Raw genomic sequence first — 19834 nt, forward strand, 5'->3', positions numbered from 1 at the left:
GTGCATTTGTGTGCTTGTTTACAGCATTGGAATCATGGCAAGAAAAAAAGTATTAATCATATGATTTATGTCCTGCTATTATAAAAAGTCCGTTTACATGAATTAAAAAATACATTACTTTAATGTACATGAAAGACATTCAATTATAAAGACTGTGCATGCTAAAATACTTCATTCAGCTTTTGCAATGTATTTGAATACAGGATGGGATAATATTTTTTTTGCAAGAAAAGGCACTTTGAATTTGTTTAATTGATTTTTCTTTTCAGCTTCTTTAAATACACCAAGGTCTTTCCTTTTGTAGTACAGATATTGTAGCACTTTCAAGTGCTTGTTCATAAGATGGAGGCAGGATGGAATATTTTGCTGAACCCCTTTATTAGCAAAGGCCTCAATGCTAGCTTGACAGCTCAGCCTTACAACAGTTCACACAAAGCAGGTAACATATACATGTACACTAGACTCACTCCAATAGTGTTTTGCTCTACCTCCCTCCAGTGCGATACACTGTTTTTCTTACATTTATCACAACTATTGCAAAAGCATTAACAGATAAGTACAGCATGAGTTCATTCCCACTCCTGTCATGTCATTTATGGTAATAATAATAATAATAATAATAATTCCTTACACTTCTATAGTGCTTTTCTGGACACTCCACTCAAAGCACTTTACAGGTAATGGGGATCCCCTCCGCCACCACGTGTGCAGCCCCACCTGGATGATGCACCAGTAGGCTCCCCACCTGTCAGCTATCAGTGGGGAGAGCAGAGTGATGAAGCCAGTTCATAGATGGGGACTATTAGGAGGCCATGATTGGCAAAGGCCAGTGGGAATTTTGGCCAGGAAACAGGGTGATACCCCTAATTTCTTCGAGAAATGTCCTTGGATTTTTAATGACAGAGAGCCAGGACCCCGGTCTCATCTGAAGGATGATGCCTTTTTACAGTATAGTGGCCCCACTAACACCTCTTCAGCAGCAACCTGAGGTCTCCCATCCAGGTACTGGCCAGGCTCACACCTGCTGAGCGTCAGGCACATTTGTGAGTTGCAAGGCGATATACAGTAGCTGCTGGCTGATGAGCAGAACCAATTCAACATCAATAAGAAGCAATTAAGAAATGTCTAGGGCCTTATGGTATTCTACCAGCTGTAGTTAAGGAAATGAGAAATGTTTTCCATAGGTCATTAGTAACAAAGTCTTCTAAGACTTGCTCAAGAAAAGGGAAAGTACCCGCAGCCTAGAAAATCATTAAAAAAGGTTTCAAAACTGAATTTATCTATAGGTCAATGTCTAACTTCTGTTTAAGGTTATTGTAAAAAATAAATTAAACTGTTATTAGAAAAAGCAGGTCTTAAAATACAATTAAAAAGTTCTTTGAACATGCAATACGTAAAGGATATACACAATGTAGTATATTTAGATTTTCAGTTTCGATAAAGGTTCTCAAATTATTCTCAATTTGCAGGCAGCAGCCATCCACAGTAAAGAGAAAGGAATGGATAGAAAAAAAGGAGTTCAGATGATGGGTGAATGCCCAAAATAGTGTGATATAATTAGCTGTGTAGCAGAGGGAACTGTATTTGGACCACTGCTCTTCCTACTTTACTCCATATACTGTAGATCTACAATAGATATCAGATTTGGATTGTGGTACAGAAAGCAAACTCATGAAATTTGCAAATTGTAGCACAACGTTCAAAAAATGATGCTTGGATCCATTAATCACTAGCCATGAAATGGATAAGATTGGCTGTATTGCCTCCTGTTGTTTGTAAATTCTCTTATGTTGTTAAAGTGCCCACATTGGCCACACCATCACAGACCAAGACCTTGGTGCACACTTACCTGCTGACATGAAGCCCCAGGGACTCCTGCAGATCAGCACCAGAGATGGTACATGTCTCTCTGGGGTGCAGAAATCGGCATCCTCAAAATAATATCTGCATGAAGGCGTTTGAGCCTAGCAAGGTGCACTATTTCTAAATTGTAGGTCAGTAATACCTCTGTCCATTAATTCACTTGTCCTACCCTGTCACTGAAGATGAGGAATCACTTGAAAGTGGGATTTGTGTGTAGATTAATAGAGAAATGGTCCACATTGCACTATAATGCCATCCTTACTGGCTCAGTGCTGGGCTGAGCAACAACCAACTTCTCTTAAGGCCCACGAGTGGCAGGTACCAGTGATTGGCATAAACAGCAACTTGAGGTCACGGAAAGTCTGGACAAGAGAATATGTTAGTGCGTCGTTCTAGTTCTCACCCACTAAAGAATGGCACTTCTCATTGTGAGACATTGAAAGGGAGTGGCAATGTCAGCAAAGATCCTTCACAGAATCATAAGCTAGACACCGGCTCTACAAACGTCCCTAGTGTTGCCGGGGATCAGACATGACTACAGGAGACACTGCATCCAATGCTGTTCGAGTTCCACTGCCTTGATGTCGCCCAGCACTGTGCAGAGCTTCTCAAGAGCCGTAAAATATGTCACTGGCCAACCTCTCTTCTTAATTGATGATCCAGCATAAACAGTTTTTAGTAATGTTTTGCAATAGCACTTCACGTGTGGCTTAATTAATAAAATAAAACCGTCACATCGCTCCTCCGTAAGGAAAAAAAAAACATTAAGATCTGTTAAATTATTAATAACTTTACAACTTCAATCTATTTGTGGTTGTACAAATCCATTCTGAATACTGTAGTCCCAGTGCAGAAAAAACAGGGACATTACAGAAAAACATCTCTCCTTATATGCAGAATGTTGTAGGCTTTCCACACTGCCAAGTTTTAACTGAAGAGATCACTACCCAACAACCTACAGTACCTCCCAACCTCTAATACTTCATGATGTGTTCATTGGCACTGTGTGGGAAGCATGTCCTGTTCTTGGTTTTAAATCCATTTCCAAGTAATTTCTACTTGTGCCCATGGGTTCGTGTTTCGCTGTTCATTTTGAAGAAGACCTTTTGGTTGACACTGACAATGTCTTTGGACATTGACTTTGAGTGCTCATACTAGGTCCCATCATACTCAGAGAAAAACTAAAATGGTTTAGTTCTTGCAGAGGCTCAATGTAAGGCATGCATTTAAGTGCTGGAATGAATCTGGTTGCTCTTCTCTGGACTGATTCCAGAACAGCAGCTCTACCTTTTCTGTTTTGTAGTGACCATAATTGTACAGCAGGGTCTTGACATCTGTGAATTCAGCTTTTCTGTATTTGCTTATTCAGTCTGGTCTTGGAAGGAAGAGGAGCAGAGTGGTTGAAAGTTCTTAAATTCAACTTTCAAATTAGCTGAGCCACAGATAAAGATCAGGAGACAAAAGTAGCTACTATAGTAAGTACTGTAAGCCTCCATCTCCCTGCCTCCTACCCGCTACCTAGCATCTGCATGTCAGTGTGGTCTTGCTTTTACATTGTAACTCACTCTCCCAGCTCCATGTCAGCAGCAGAGAGAGTGTCAGGCTGGAGACAACTTTACAGGCTCACTGATGGGTTTATTGCCCTTTTCATTACAGTAGGGCACGCTAACCATGGGGCAGGGAAAAAACTGTTAAGGCAGAGAAAGTGCAGACATCCCCTGGATACAGAGGAAGGATTCGTACTGTTTTTCCTAGCTGGTAACCATTATGTTTGTGATTACAATGGTTTATTTTAGTTGATCAATGTTATATTAATTAAAGCTAATGCATTAGTACTTTTATTATCATATAAAGAAGGGTTACTTATGTCTTTTTACCATACGTACTACAAACTGTACAACATTATGTGACAGTATACTGTAGGTATGAGCCTTGAGAATGTTGAGACCCTGCTGAAATCTTAAAGAGGCCTAACGAGGGCATTGTACAGTGTTAACACAACATCCCTGGCTTTCAATTCTTCATTTGTGACTATATAACATACAAAATGTGAAGTCTTTTTATTGCTTCTCCAGGGTGGGGGGGTGAGATGTAAATGGTGCATTAACAAACATCTGAGTCATAAGAAGGCTTCTTTTTTATAAGAAGCCTTTTCTAGCTCCATTTCCCAGTTTTTATTTATAGTTTGTTTCCACTACCTTCATTAAAAACCCTGAACTTTTTAATAACTAAAAGTCTGCATTTCTTACAGAACGCCTAAGTGAAATATTTGTTTAGTACATGTCATTTCCCTTTCATCATCTATAATTACACATTCATTGCTCCAGATTCCTATTTTTACTTCATCCCTAATGCTTCTTTTGCTGTTGTAGTACTAAAAGAAATGTTTTATTATTTGTTTTAGGCTTCACAACCTTTCAATATACAACCTCTCTCTCTCAGCCATTTCGATTTCTTCTCAGTTGGTACAACTGCCCGTGATACAAAAAGTAATTGACAGCTCTTTGCCATCTGCCAGCACACGCAATAAAAGTTCACCAACACCATATAATAAAGCATCACAGGCCAAAACTAAGGCTTTCTGCAGTCTGCAGAAGCAAGTGAGCAGGTTTTAGGAATGCAGTAACTTCTTAGAGACTCTGAAAGCTGCCCATTTTTCTTGATTCCTTTACCAAGGGATGGTTTTACGCAGAAGGAGGTATAATCGGACTAACACAGCGACAGCATTCGGTAGGCTACTTGTGACAGCAATTTAACATTCCTAGGTAGGGATTTAATTCAGTTGAATCCCATGGTACAAGAGCATCTGTAATAGTGGGGGTTTATAATTAAGTGCAGGCTATTGGATTTTATTGTGTGCCCCATCTACTTTTTTGGAACCAAGACAACACATTGTTTACATTTCACTTTCAGCTTAAACACAGATGTCCTATTTCTCTGTCTGGATTTTGTGAAGTAGTAGTAGACTTAATTTGGTCCAGTGATGAGAATAGCATCCAAATAAACCAGAAATTGTGGCATCACTAAAATAATTATTTCCACATCTGCTAACATATCCATGGAGCAAAGGACACCCCTAAAGGTAGCCTATTGCAGATGTAAAGTGCTGAGCATGAAATACTTCTTGGAACCGTCCTCTTAAACAACAGTTATAATAATAATAATAATAATAATAAATTCTTACACATACAGTATATACAGTAACACATTTCTGGACACTCCACTCAAAGAGCTTTACAGGTAATGGGGACTCCCCTCCACCACCACCAGTGTGCAGCCCCACCTGGATGATGTGACGGCAGCCATAGTGCACCAGTACGCTCCCCACACACCAGGTCTCAGTGGGAAGGAGAACAGAGTGATGAAGTCAATTCATAAATGGGATTATGAGGCCATGATTGGTAAGGGCCAATGGCAAATTTGGCCAGGGCACCAGGGTTACACCCCAGTTATCATGACTCATGACAGGAGGTCAGTCCTTTACAAAACCAGACAACTAATTAAAATGTCTTCTGCTTTTGAAATTGGGTCCATACATGTTGAACAATGCAAACTATGCAATTTGATCCCAATTTTTAAAATCTTAAAACACACAGGTCCTATGCAGCTGTAAAGTTACACTCAAGTGTGCCTTATTCACAGTGCAGAGAATGAAGAGACACCAACCAAAAACCAAAGCAAAATCCCAAGCTGCCTTTTAAGCACCTGATCAAACATCTTCTCAAAGTCCCTAACTAGCGTAGCAGAGCAGCTAAACAGCTTACTGGCCTCCAGAAAAACAATTCATTCACAAAAACAGCCTGTCTCAGTGTTTTCAACATAAAACGCCCAAAGTTTGCAAATCTCTCTACTCACAGGTTCACTTTCCCAAAACTCACAGACCTCCTTGGCCCACAGTCTGTTCTTCTCCCGCCTGTGGCTGGTGAGCCACAGAGAGGTGCATGCCTTCAGCCCTATAAACAGCAAATATCCACTAACTGACCCAGGAAACTTCTGCTTCCTGCTTTTTAAACCTGGTCACCTGACCAGTTTTACTCCACTTCCTGCAAGTGATCAGGTGACACAGAGCAGCAGCTCTTTCTGGGGAATGTGGTCCTGACATGTCTGTCATACCACAACCTGTATGGTGGTTCCATGAACATGTAGTTATTGTGTTATCACCCATGGTGTCTGTATAACATTTCCAAATGTTTTGGAGGAGCTATAGAGTGTCACAGATTGTATGTTACAGGTAGAGCGTGAAACCAGTTATTAAAAAAAATCCTAAAATATTTATTTCAATATTTTATGTCAATTTTTTTTTTATACCTTAGGCAGCTTCAGAAGTTTCACACTCTTACTGTATTATGTAAATATATCATTTTATAGAAATCTACTACTGGATTTAGGGCTCTCTATATTTTCCGCAGGCTTCTGTCTATGGCTGCTGAAATCCAACGGGACATCTTTTGGTTGTTCTTCTGTGTTGGGGAGTCCAGTTCGCGAAGCCAGTTTTCTGTACTTTTTGTTTTTGTTCCCTTTGCTTCTTGCTTATATGGCAAGCGTACTGTATATTTAGTGCCCTTTCAGACTCTTGAAAAGCACTTACTGTATACTCATCCATCTAACCAGCCACCTTTTGGAAGAGATGATCGAAGCCAGAGCCTATCCCGGCAAGCAGTAGGCACAAGACAGGGTACACTCTGGACAAGACGCCTCCCAGGGCACACACAAACAGACACACGCACTCACCAGGGCCAATCTTCCCAGGATGTCCTTGGACTGTGGGAGGAAACCAGAGCTCCCAGAGGAAACCCGTGGGAAAACAAGGAGAACATACGAACTCCACACAGACAGCACCCCCGGTTCGGAATTGAATCCAATGACCCAGCGCTGTGAGGCAGCAATGCTGACCCACTGCACTTATGTGCTGCCTGCTTCCTGTATATACATGTGAAGGATTGTTATTATCTCTTCTTTATTCCAGCAATGAGCCATTCTCCTCTCCACGCATGTCTCATCATCATTTTGGCTTCTTCGCACTTTGAATGACACAGCACCTTTTGAGATATATTTAGAAATCTAATTCTCTTACATCTAAGTTGTGTACAATACTTCCCGAAAATTCCAAGAAAATCTGATGCATTTATCTTAATATATTGATTTATCATAAGGATAATTTACTTTAATTGTATGGCCCTGCTGAGGTCTTGACATTTCCGAGCTCAATCCAAACCTAATAACTGAGGCAATCTCTAGTCAGCTGATTTAAACCAGACATAGAGTAAGACTGTCCATGGTCCAACCTTTAACTGGTCTCTGATGATAAATAGAGAATTATGTAAATTTCATTTGTTTAGCTTCAAAGGAGAATTCTACTTTGAGATGCTTTCTGGCCTTCATCCAAGGTTAAAGGACTGTCTTACAACCAAACTACTTAGAGAGAAATATGTGTAGTGAATGAATTTATCATTCATTATGTTTATCATTTGTAGGACTTTATCTCTGTGCGTAGTCAAATCATTGTCTAATATTTATTTGTTTAACAGGTGAAACTGATAACATTGTCGGTAAAAAACATATTAAAATACATTACATGACTAGACTTTTGCATGCAACTTTCTTTCTTTTATTCTGAAATATATTTAACATATTTCGAATTTGTAAACTTAGTATTCATGTTCACAACAAGTACTCATAAACGTCTTTTAGTACAAGTACTTACTTTTGCAGCTAAAAACGATGGATACTAATAAAAGATGAACAATTAAGAGATTGTGGCTTAATGCCAAGGTGATCTCCATCCTAGATTAACTTATCCATTGATAGGCTCTTCTACATTTCACTTTGCTGCCAGCAGTATGTCTTTCAGTCTCAGACAAAACTATATAATATTTGCCATGACAGTGGGGCTACTTTGGTTAATAGCAAAAGTACTTCTGAATCATTACAGCAAGTGTGTGGGAGTACCAGCTTTCTTATTGTATTATACATCTCATATAAAGCTCGGCTGAAGTCAATGCCAAATTGGCCTGAGGTAGAGTCAGTGAAAGATGAGATTGGAATCTCCTATTGATAGCAGTGCCTTATATCGGAACATTTAAGTAGTTCAGTAATAGAACAGTGCAAGGGGAATGGAAAATGTCTAGATTTGACAGTCTTTCCCTTTCAACTGATAAGTGTACAGAGCAAGATAAGGGATTGCACTTCTTTATGATAACCTAACTTTACTGCACAGAACAACACACCACTTTTTTTCACCTGCAAGGTTTTGACATTTAAACTTAAGTTCTGAAGAAAAAAAAGATGCAGACCTGTGATGACTGGCGGGCAGGGGCATGTTGTGGCATTATGAAGATTTTGCCTTCTTTTAAATCACTCCAGCATTATACCTCCAGTCTGGCTCTGGTAATTCAATTCTCTTTAGCTCATTTCAGATCCCCATTTCTGTGAGCACTGCTACTTTCATTATTGCTCCTAATGTGCACAGGCCTGCTCGACAAGCTTAAACTGATTCCGTTTGATAATATGACAGCATTAGCTGGGGCCCAAGGCATGGAAAATTCAAATTGTATCACTATCCGCTCAGGCATTGACACGGAATAATCACAATCCTTAGCACATCAAACAGCAAGTCCAGGGTTGACTAATCAAATTTCAAGACAATCAGTTGATGTCAGAAATCATATTATTTCTCTACTGGAGAAACTGATCATTTTACCTCTGCTGGACTATTGTGGATCTTGAAGTTTAAATCATTTTATTGATCTTGTGCCAAACAGAATCCAGAAATCTCAACATCTGAACTTTCTTTGTGCAAGGCAATGTCTTCTCGGGCTCTCAGATTCAAAAGCATTTTGCTTTCTGCTCATGAAGTAGACTCACCCAAGTTTCTACAAGATGTCATTTGTTTTTATGTCATTATTACTTTCCTAGAGATGTACTCTGAGAAATTTCTAAAGAAAACCCTCAATGTAATATTTTATTTAGTTCACTGAACCAATATGCAGCAGCATCTTGCAATAAGAAACAAATACCTTAATAATATTTAGTAATAAAATAGAATAAAGCCTTACAATGGATAAAAAAACTAATAACACAAAAATCATATTACATCATTTTCAGACCCTCAGGCTTATTTTTATTGTGACTTTGTTTGCTATGTAGCATGACTTCCACTAGTGACAAATGTGATCTGGATTTAATCATCTCTCTGTCTTGAGGGAAGCATCGAGTTGGACATTATAGATCAATGAGGAACATGTGAAGAGGTTTTTATTTGAACTGAATTTCCTTTCCAAGAGTAAGTCTTCCATACAGTATGGATTCAAATATTATTCCTTTAGTTTAAAAGTTTGCATAGACGTTTCTAATTTAGATTTGTTTTTGAGTATGCTAGCATCCATCTATCCATTTTTGCCTTTTCCAATTCAGTGTTTGTGGGGGGAAGACCAAGCTGGTGAAAATTTAAATGAATGTACTGACCTGCAATTAAGAGAAAAGGTCAAGTCTGGGGTGCTGTGTTCATCAGTTAGCAAAAATGAGTTAACTGATCATGGCAGTCCTGCATGTTTCTCCTTTTACTTAATTTCCATTGCAGTTCAGCTCCTGAGCTCATCAGTTCTCGCCATTCCTTGGCTTAGGGTGTGAGCGCATTCCAGTTATCGCAATGCATTGTGGTCTCCGGCAGTTTTCATTGTCTCCTGCAGTACTGTACGTCACTGACTGTGGCCACTTGGTATAGTTCTTCTGTCTTTGTATCGCTCAAGGATTCCAGGCACAGCTGTGCAGTGACAGATTATTGTAGCTCGAAGAGAGATGTTTGGTTTCTGTAAGTGCGTCTGTTGTAGGCTAATTATTTACTGAAGAAGGCTGTGAAATAGCATCTGGCATCGCTCAGAACGCTCTACTAAAATGCCGTTAGAGATATTTCCAGGGTGGACTCTGTGGAGATAAGTTGTACAGCTATCCCCACTCCTGCATTTATGAATGTCACAATTAACCTTTTGAGAATGGTTTTAATTAAATCGAAGGCTTATTTTTTAGTTTGTTATTCTAACATGGCAATATAGCAAAATAATAATTCAATTATTTCATTTTTTATTTGTGGATTGGCATAAGAGTAGAAGAAAGTGAGAGACAAGTGGAAAAAAAGTGTTTCTCTTCAGCATTTCACGTTTCTCCTTTTAATAAGAATCTTATCATTGTGACAAATTCTCAATAGAAAACTGTGTATGATTAAATTCTAATATCTATTATGTACCTTCATTTTGAATAATGGATGTCTTAAATTATTAAAAATGTGTGCTTTTGCTTACATTGCCAGTAATTGCAGACTTCCACCCTACACCTCTATTATTTATCTTCCGTATTTAGTTTAAAAAGGAAAAAGACATTCTTTCGGGTTGTAATTAAGTGTCCTTTGTGTGGTTTTGTGTGCTGTTTGTTCTGCAAGACGATTCTCTTTCCACAATTCTCTTCAGAAATTGAATTGATTTTCGTGATAAGCAGCGAATTTTTAATACGCATTTCAATTTAAATCCAATCTATGTGTTTTTAAAAATAAGCAAATGTTTGTTTGATCTCATTCGGCAGGACCTCTGTTGTATGGCAGAAGATTTAATTTACAGTCTCTTGATGGAAACCTACTGAGATCAAACACTTCCTTGACTGGTCCTTCAGAAATGAGTATAGTTTTCAGAGCTGCAAGCACATCAGGCTTTTGTACTGTTTGTTTTGATAGTGAGGAGGTCTTTAGTATAAGTCAGTAATTAATGTATTTTAAAGATGAACTCATAATGCAGTTTTCAGGACCAAAGCTTTAGCCGCTGGATTGAACATTAAGGATTATTATCATGGAATCTGTACTGGCCCCTTGTTTTGTAACCATTAAGAGCTCTTTGGGATATGGATAGATGCACTAAGGTTCTCTAAGATTGCCACTTCTGATACAGTATAAGTGCTGACTAAGCCAATTCAAATTAAGGGTCCAATGAGCTCTTATACTTTTATTTGCCTATTTTTCTTCAGTCATGTATCGTTTTCATATTTTTCTGCTATTTCATCCTTTCACTTAATGTTGGCAGTATGTCACTGTACCTGCCCATTGTATCTATACGTTGGAAATGTGAAAGCCAGGATTCACTGACCTCAGGTGAACTGGCTTCAGGCCTGTTGCACATAAACACTACCACTCTTACACTGTATTATGAGCATTAAGTACCCTAGCAGCACAATACATGTGTATTGTATGTACTGTATAATATGTATTATATTCTGATTTCTCATTAGCTTACAGATATCTGTTTACTTTCTCACAACATTACGTAATCACTAACCAACACTCCGAGTTCACTAACCAGCACAATTATAATGATCGACTCACCACCTGCAGTAGAGACACACCAGGTCTTCAGTCAAGAGCCAGAGAGACCATCTCTCCTACTCTCTGGTCTACAATAACAAGCCCAACAACCACACTTGTTCATTACCATAGAAACTCTCTGGTGCAACCACAAAGCAGGGAAGATAGCTCCTATGCAAGATGGGCTAGACTGACTATCACGCTCCCCCATAATGGTCTAACCTTTTTTGTCTTGACCCCTTTGCCACTATGACTCTCAATGGGAAAGGAGTTGTGAGAATATATGTATAGTCATTACTTGGTTCAATTTCTGGGAAAAGGTCTAGCAGAATACTATTATATATTGCATAATACTATGAATACACTGTAATATATTCAGATGGTACTGCATATATTATGGCATTTCATATCCATTTGCAAACTGTAAAAGCAGTGCTACTTTTTGTGTTCTCTCTTATTGGAGTTGAATATATACAGAGCCATCTAAACAAGGAGGTCGGAGGATCTGATGGTAACCAGAGAGTCACATACCACTGGAGACGAGATCGGTCGCTTCTGGAAACGTTAGCACGCAATACTTTTTGTGACTCTTGTAATGCCTTGAAGGCACGTTACCACTGCCTCGAGGGTGGGTAACCCAAAAGGCCACGAATTCCCACAAACCTTTGCTTTCTCCTAATTACCTTTTAGGGATTCTTGGCTCCTTTACTGAACACTAATGAATTAGCTAACAGCAGAGCAAGGAGCATGTGTGCCAAAGAACCCTTTTTTTATTCTAGACTGTCTTATGCTTCTGCAGCAATGTAATCAAATTTAGGCCTTTATAACCTCAGTCTTTGGGTAAAAGAGTTACAAAAAGAAGTGACCATAATTGAGAGATTCAATTTATTAATTTATTAGGAAAAAAAAAGTAAGTAGAAAAAAATGTCTGTAGTCCAGACATTGACAGGGTCTAATTTGGGAAATGTCATTACCCACCTGTGACTGGGATTCTCCACACAGCCACTCTGAATTGACCAAATGCAGCGAGTGTTGCATATATTAAATCTTGGTTATCATCAGTGAGTCTGGCAAGGCTGCCTAGAAGCTTCTGATGTTCTCATGGTGTAAAACCCGCATTGGTGTTCCATTCAAGACTAACTCTGCTGTATGATTGCATGACACTGTGAAAAATGGTGGATTGCTCCACAGTGCACATTTTGGCAGAAGATGTGTATGCATTGTATATTTACTCATTAAGATTTGCCTTTCATATATTAAACAAGGTTAAATCTATTTTAAAATAATTTCACCTTTGCAAAGAACTAATTGGGTTTTGTGCATTCAATTAATTTTGCTTGTGAAGAATCCCCAGACAATGTAGTTTATCTTGCACAGCTAATATGAAGTTTTAGGGTGACCTTATTTGCAGAGCATTTTGTAACAATATCAAAAACTCTCACATATTCATATGGGACTAAATCAACATTAGAACTAAAGCAATCGAAAGCAGAACTAAACCAATGGAAGGTAGTTTGTTGTCTTTAACTTTAATTATCCAGTTATATTTGCTTCAAATATAGTAAGACCAAATACTTTTTATTCACAAGCCTTCTTCACTTTGATATTGAAAATGTCTTTCTAAATCTAATAAAGTTGAAAGAAATATGGCAGGTTTTTCTGCTGTTGGCTTTTCTTGAAAAGAGCGCAATAGTTTTCAAAACCTTTCACCATTCTAGGAAATATCACCTATGACCTTTCCAGAATGGGATATCTTATGAAAAAGGCCAGTTTCATCACGTTAAAATACTGTATGTGCAGGGTTTGAGTTTGAATAGGTCAGAATTTGTGTTTGTATTGAAAAGACCAATATTTACACCCTGTGGAGTTTTTCACAATAAAGGTTTATGTTCAGAAATCTCCTGCCAGGCTTTTATCCCAGTTAGAGGTTAGCAAAAATATAAAGATCAGCTTTGTTCCACAGATTTTCCTAGCAAGACTGCATTTCAACGGCTTTTTTCTTTAAAGAAGGAAAAGGAAATGTAGGTTTCAACATAAATGTATGCACCTTCCCAATGTGAATTATTGCCTGTTTGAGTGTGAGGATTCAAACTGTCAGTTGGCATATGGCTGTTTTTATGCCCAGGTGGTTATGCAGGACTAGAGTATATATTTACATCTTTTAGATGATCTTTTTATTAAATATGCTTATATGCATATCCTTTAATTGAATTGATTTTAATTTAAACTTTAAGAGCAAAATACATTACATTAAAAGAGAAACTCTGATTTTGTACTTTTACTGTACATACACACTGTACATCATATACCATAGTGTACATCCTAGTTCTTTCTGCAACCTTGAGTGAAATGTAACCTTGTCAATGCACATTTCTGATCAAAGACCAGATCACAGGTGTGGAGGTTGATAATGTTCTGCACTTCAAACCACATAGTGATGCAAAAATCACATCCCCTAGCATGTTTCAAAATGCACTTCTATAGATTGCATGCTGTACTGTACAGTATATAACAGAAAAGAGTTTGATGCTTATCTCTCACATCTGTGGTAATAATGTTAAACAACAGCAAAAAACTAGAGCTGCTTGTGGAAGTTTAAAAATCAGCTACTTTGTTTGCTCATTGTTAGAGCCACACTCCCAGCCAGCACCAATAGAATATATTTTATATGATCATAATGTCAGCATTAGGTCTTCAACTAATGTAGCCTTACGTTTAATTTTAACACCTTGATGGCCTCTGTAATTTTTCTGTTTGTCAGTAGTCGTCATATATTTCATATGTTTATACTGTACCTTTATTATAGAAATAACTAATTCAGACCAATGATGGAGCACTGATTCAGCATGTTTGAGAGCTATCAGCTTGTAGCCCCCAGCTGTTGAGCTCAGAAAGGCGAAAAAGTAGTACTGGCTTGATGGTCTGGAAAATTATATAAAAACCTGCAGGTCCCATTTTTGTTCCCTCGTCTAATCTGTTTTCCAAATACAAAACAAAGGCAGCCTAAAACAATAGTTGATAGAAGCATTTTTTATCAGTTAATGATTTTGTATAAATCAAAAAGAATAATGTAACATTTCAGATACCAGATTTAAACGCTTGGAAAAAGAAATATTTGCAGAGCCTTACCGGGTATCTGCCTTTTGGTGGCTCTTACTCCCAGAATGACCATTTTACCTTGTGCATAAATAACTTATCTTGTATTGAACAAATTGAAAATGTGGGCATTCTTGTCTTGGAATCAATATTGGGTCTGTGCAGATCTAAAACAGAGAGCAAAATACACCTCTTTATCCAGAGATTTGTGGAACAAGCTGCCCAGCCATGTGATTGAAGCTGATACCTTGGCTTTCTTCACAAAATGGGTAGATGAGATCAATTAAGTACAAACTACCAAATAGCACAGAAGGCAGAATGCTCTTCTCTCATTTGATACCTTTCTTCTGCTTCCTGTGTACGTGTGCGTGGACTGAACATAGCTGGTCTTCAGTTGCACCACAGAATCATGCAGACTTAGTTTTTTTCTTACCACAATAATCTTGAAATACCCCACAGATAGTTTTATTGAGGGAAAGTAAGCATTCATTCCTTAAGCTGGTGCAGTAGCTCTTTTAATTCATCCTACCGATGAATTATAATAAGTTATATTTTTCGGTGCCAGTGGCAGACGCATTTTTTTTTCAACAGCACTGACTTAAACTAACCAGAATTATAGCTTCAAATGTCTGTAAGCCCCCCATTCTGTATTATCTTTACAAAGTTTTTCACATTTTAATGGACCCCATTATTACACAAATCACACCAAAGTGCCCTGGATGCGCAGCTAATCAAAATTTAATTCTGCACATAATATCACAAAATCACATTCCCTGCCTTTAATTTCAGTTCACAATATGAAATATTCAGCTCATAAAACTGCCTCTTTTTTACAGCTTCTTTTGAAAGGCCTGCCTTTCCTTTGGAGATAATTATTTTTCTTTTTTTTTTGTCTTATCACCCTTAAAATAATGAATCTTATCGTGCTCAGTGTAGCTCTTTTTCTCAGTCGTGATTCAGTCTTGTCTCAGGCTCTAGGGGAAACTGGCAAACTGGAGCAATTGGATGAAGGACTCTTGATCAAATTGGGCACAATGCTGAAGCAGCCTGAATGCTGTCATTCACAAACACCTTCAAAATTGCATCTCACACAAGCAAAGCACTCACTATATCTTACAAACCAAACTGCTTGTTTTGAAAGGGAGTACGATTTTGCTTCACTCTGATTAGCATGACATTCTTTAAAACAAGCACAGCAATTATAGCATTTCGGGGCCATTTGTGTATGATGCTAATTCCAAACACCAAAAGACTTTATTGCATCTCCTAAAACTGGAATTTGTTAATTGCATATGGGTGTTCCTGTTACTTCATAGTGACTACACAATATAAAGAAAGATCCCTTTGTAGGGCTCATGTGGGTTTGTTTGCTTTTATATGTATCTAAACTTTCCAGTGCCAGTTTATTTTACAGTATTATGTTGTAATTTAGCCCCCAGCCCCCAGATTTTGAATTGCCAGTTTTTAACTTGTTTAGATTGCAGCTATGCCTCTCACTCTAGTACAGAACAGGTAAAGAAAACAAATATGTGTCCAACCAAATGTACACTCCCAGCAAATGTGCAAGTTATCTGCCTGGTTCTTATGCTGTGAGCTCATAATGACCGACATTAGGCCAAAGCATTAGAGAGAACACTGAAGCAGCTGTCACTGACAGTAGCACAAGATAACAGGCTCCTTTGATGTAGCCCTTGATGACTCCAGCCCACCAAACTCATGCACTGCTACTTGGGAATTTCTGGTTACGTACAGTACGACTTTACGACTATGTGATGTAGACTTGATCTACATCAGCAATGTCAAGACTATATGGTTTAAGCAGCATGTTAAATACAGTAGGCACCTGTTGGCTCTGTCCTTCTGTAGTCTCAGTGAAGTGTTTCATTTTTTTGTCATGCCAACGAAACATTTCATGCATTGATGTATTTTATGCAAACGATTACATAGGTTCATCATTACATTTTGATTGATTCCCTTTTCCTTGCAATTTCACTTACTTTGGAATATTTGTTTTCCAAAATGCTTACTTTCCCTTACATTCTACATCATTATTTAACATATATTTCCATTCTTGCTATAGGACTGATGCATTGCAGTAGCATGCACTCCACAGAAGGGTTAGTTTTGCTGGAATTTTGAGTGCCAGCAAAATTACTCATTTACCTATTTATACCTTTTCTCTAAAATGTTGCTTGCGGTGAATTATACTGATATGCTACATGTAGTGAAATGGAATAAAAATTGTAAACCTCAAGATACTGTATGCTATGATTAACAGCCTTTCAGAACTCATAGTTGGAAGCAGCTCAAGACAACAGGATGTGTTAGTGTAATGAATTGCAGTTCCATGAACTGGACATCAGGCATGCAATTAAAATGTACTGTGAGTCCTCCACTGAAGGAGATAAAAAATGTCTCAAGATATTCACATTTACGCATGTTGTAAATCATCAAAATATGTGAATCTGAATATGCACAAATGTGAAATAGGCACAAAAATAAAATGAAAAACAAGGGTCATATGGAGGAGCAACTTTATTAGTGAAACTAAGTGGTAATATTTACTGTACAGTAGGTAGTAGAATTGCATTGTGGAATTGTTTGTGTTATTGTACTTGTCATTCACTGCACCCCTTTCCAGCCAAATGCTCATTTCGAAACATTAGACTTTGCTGCTGGCCCAGAAATAATAAAATAAGGTCAAGAAAAAGTCACAGAGTCTTTCACCACCACTAAAGTGAAGGGAAAGAATGTTTGCATTGAAAATAGGTCATTTTAGATAGATGTCAAATAATAGGAAGAAATTGCCTGAGAATTTAATTTTGATTCAAATTGAATAGCAGAGGTCAATAATCATAAGGCATGTCTGATCCAGAAGAAAATTAATGCAGTGCACACATGCCAGTAGCACAATGTATTGCACTTATCACAGCCGGCCAGTTTGATAAAGATAATTAGTACAGAATGCCCCTATAACAATCCAGAATATCTATGTTACAGTTGTCGACTCCTGATTCAACTTTTTTTTTTCTTTTTGAGACACGAGCACCTGAGGGTCAGCTGCCTGTGTGATTGGTGGCTTTTTTACCCAAGGATTGATAAAGCGAGGCCTCTGCAGTTTGTGTTAAGACACTTGCTCTTCCATAGTTAATCGGGAACGCTAATTGTGTCAGTGGCACATATAATTTTTCTTTCTCCTTCAAGTAATTCAGAAGTTCACTGAACTGAATGACTTCGTTTCCCCAGAGAAGCTGTTTCATTATAAGACAATTGTTTCTACTTCTGGTTTCCCACTTTGTTGTTCTTTTAATGTTGCCTGTACACACTCATGCATTCTCAATGACACATGTGAGACAGAGGGCACACATCACGGAGCCGGGCTCTCAGGAAGAGTTTGCCTCACTTACAGCGCCGAGTGAAGGAAATGAAAGAGCTGAAGCACAATTCTACCACGTCTGCCACAGCACGAGGAGAGGAAGAGCAGTTCTAAATCTGTCACTATGAAGCCCAGAAAAAGGGTTCTCCAAGCCTATGCCACTGCAGTACAATTACTAAAGAAGAAATGTGGTTGCTTATCTTTGAAGGGCCCCTCTAGACTTAAGTGTTAAATGTGAAGTGAAATGCCTTTACTCATTAGGTTCCACAAATAGTTCAATATGAGTCAATGGATTTTCAAACATTTGCTTTCTGAAGAGCAATTTTGACTGATATATGAATGGGGACACGTTCTGTACCTGTTACTGCTGTTCTTCAAAGGGCCAAACTGCATCGTAGAGCACAAGCGTGATATGACCGTGAACAGTGAAAAAATAGAGCAAAGCACCTTTTATTATAGTCCTTCTAGCTTTGTACAAATATGTATTCTAATGTTACTTGTTTTCTTTAATGATAAAGTATATTTTCCGACATCGCAGCGCTAGTGACTGTATACTTTAGAATATAAGGCTCATTTTTATTTTTTTATGTCGTTTAAGCTGCCCTCCAAATGCAAGTGTCTGGAGAACAGGCATATGATATGAAAACATGTGGAAGGAAGAAAATATATTTAATTATATTGATAGGTACAGAAATTCCAGCATTTTTCCATGATTTGTGTATGAAGCTAATGCCAGAGTTGACAATCAATTAATTTTATAACAATAGCTTTCATCTGTTAAAAGAAGCTCAGGGCACTTTAAAACAGTGCACCATTTAAACTGATAATGGTGTGTTGCAGTGAGTGTGGGGTTCACTGAAGTGGAAATACTGCAGCTCAATGCAAGGAGCTCAGACTCCAAAGCTGGACCAGCCTAAGAGCATGAAATATTGGAAGAGAGGAGTTCATTATCTGAGGTTTAGAGAAGTAAATTAACAATTGTGTTAGGCCAATTGTCTCCACAGAAGTGTGAACATCTTCACTCTCTCAGGTTTAAATAATGCATGCATAAGAAGTTTGTTAGTAGAGCGGATTGGGAGAGAATATTCTGACACAGGAATCTGAATTTGTAACCTTAAATCTGTGACCCATACCTGTGATTTTGAGTATTATTTTTTGCTCTTTCTCATTTGCATTAAAGTCACCTTTTTGTAGAAGCATTTCCTGAATCAACAGAAAAAAATATCAGCATCACTTTATCATTTAGTATTGTAGGAAAAGAAAATTTTATTTGGATGCCCTGCTCTTATTTACAATGGTAATTTGACATACCAGTCGGAGCAAAGAACGATGCAGAATTTGTCTTCTCTGTTTTTCCCAAGACCTCACTTAGACATACACTAATGAGGATGTGGTTGGCTCTCCGGAGTAACTCTTTCAGTAGTCGATCAAAAATATTTCCTAGCAGTCATATATTGTGTGATGTGTTTCAGCCAGCAATCCATGGTGAAGTTTGAATTTTGATCTTTATGCCCTTCAGAGCATCACAAAATTCCTTTTCAGGTTAGTTAAGGAAACAATCTACTTTAAGTTTGCAATCTCACAATGAATACTTTTAATCAGTTACGGTATACAGAGATTTCTAGCTTTAATTTGTATTCAGCAGGGGCCTGATGCCCTTGATTTATTTTTAATCAATAATCACAGAATGATTCAATTCTATAACAAACCATTTTGAAGGATTATTAAGTAGGGAAGCACTTTTGTAACAGTATTGAAGCTTCAGTATCATATAGTATGCCTTGATTTATCTAAATTATTGCAGATGCACTTGAAGTTATCAGTTCATGAGGGCATATGAAAACAAAAGCAGAAGAAACAGTAAAATCGCCAGATTTGTATTTTCACTGTAGTGCTAAGCATTATCTGGTTAAATATAGCTTTTCTAATTCAAGTTAACTGGGAACAGAATGCTTTGTAGTTTGTAATAAAATACAATTCATTTTGTTTTTAAGATGTATTTTTGAAAAGGAGACCAGAACAAGATTTAATTTGTTTCTCTACAAATAAGGGGAAAAAAACTCAAAGCCATGCAAACTCTGAGTAATTGAGTAATTAAAACTGAAATTATACCAGTAAAAACTCAAGCAGGACTCAGATCTTCTGTTTATGTCTCA

At 37.8% G+C, this 19834-nt stretch overlaps 1 protein-coding gene and 1 long non-coding RNA gene across 5 annotated transcripts in view; one reads left to right on the forward strand and one right to left on the reverse strand.

The window, feature by feature from the left end:
• Nucleotides 1-5861, reverse strand: part of LOC107078922 (uncharacterized) — a 121475-nt gene extending 115614 nt beyond the window's left edge. The window contains exon 1 of the long non-coding RNA XR_011182670.1: nucleotides 5719-5861. This is a non-coding gene — a long non-coding RNA (uncharacterized lncRNA). The remainder of the gene's footprint in view (nucleotides 1-5718) is intronic.
• The window catches only part of elfn1a (extracellular leucine-rich repeat and fibronectin type III domain containing 1a), a 163557-nt gene that overhangs the window by 107366 nt on the left and 36357 nt on the right, over nucleotides 1-19834 (forward strand). The window lies entirely within an intron of this gene.

The sequence above is a fragment of the Lepisosteus oculatus genome, chromosome 19, assembly GCF_040954835.1.
Source record: "Lepisosteus oculatus isolate fLepOcu1 chromosome 19, fLepOcu1.hap2, whole genome shotgun sequence".
Taxonomy (NCBI): Eukaryota; Metazoa; Chordata; class Actinopteri; order Semionotiformes; family Lepisosteidae; genus Lepisosteus; species Lepisosteus oculatus.